Genomic DNA, 701 nt, shown 5'->3' with positions numbered 1-701 from the left:
CCAATTCCCGCTTTTCCCGCCCCAATTCCCGCCTTTCCCGCCCCAATTCCCGCCTTTTCCCGCCCCAATTCCCGCTTTTCCCTCCCCAATTCCCACTTCTCCCTGAATCCCTCCCCAATTCCCTTTTTCTCTCCCCAGTTCCCAGTGTTCCCAATTCCCACTGTTCCCAGTCCCAATTCGCACTGTTCCCAGTGTTCCCATCCCAGTTCCCACTGTTCCCAGTTCCCAGTGTTCCCACCGTCCCCATCCCAATTCCCACTGTTCCCATCCCAGTTCCCAGTGTTCCCAGTCCCAGTTCCCATTGTTCCCAGTTCCCAGTGCTCCCAGAGCTCCCAGTCCCCCCACTCCCCCTCGCACCGCAGCGCGTCCGCCATCCCAGTTCCCAGTGTTCCCAGTTCCCAGTGCTCTCAGTGCTCCCAGTGTTCCCAGTGCTCCCAGTGTTCCCAGTCCCAATTCCCACTCTTCCCAGTTCCCAGTTCCCACTGTTCCCAGTGCTCCCTGTGCCCCCAGTCCCACGCACTGCAGCGCATCCGTCATCCCAGTTCCCAGTGTTCCCAGTCCCAATTCCCACTCTTCCCAGTTCCCAGTGTTCCCAGTGTTCCCAGTGCTCCCAGCGTTCCCAGTGCTCCCAGCGTTCCCAGTGCTCCCAGCGTTCCCAGTGCTCCCAGTGCCCCCAGTCCCACGCACCGCAGCGCGTCCGC

General features: G+C 61.2%; 1 protein-coding gene across 1 annotated transcript in view; it reads right to left on the bottom strand.

The window, feature by feature from the left end:
- Positions 1-701, bottom strand: part of LOC121660654 (glycine, alanine and asparagine-rich protein-like) — a gene marked incomplete at its 5' end in the record, with an annotated part of 19,942 nt that overhangs the window by 3,978 nt on the left and 15,263 nt on the right. The gene's annotated exons all lie outside the window — the stretch shown is intronic.

This window comes from Corvus kubaryi, unplaced genomic scaffold, assembly GCF_017639235.1.
Source record: "Corvus kubaryi isolate FWS band 111438036 unplaced genomic scaffold, C.kubaryi_AGA036_p1.0 36753, whole genome shotgun sequence".
NCBI classification, from domain to species: domain Eukaryota; kingdom Metazoa; phylum Chordata; class Aves; order Passeriformes; family Corvidae; genus Corvus; species Corvus kubaryi.
This window is presented reverse-complemented; position numbering and strand designations above follow the sequence as displayed.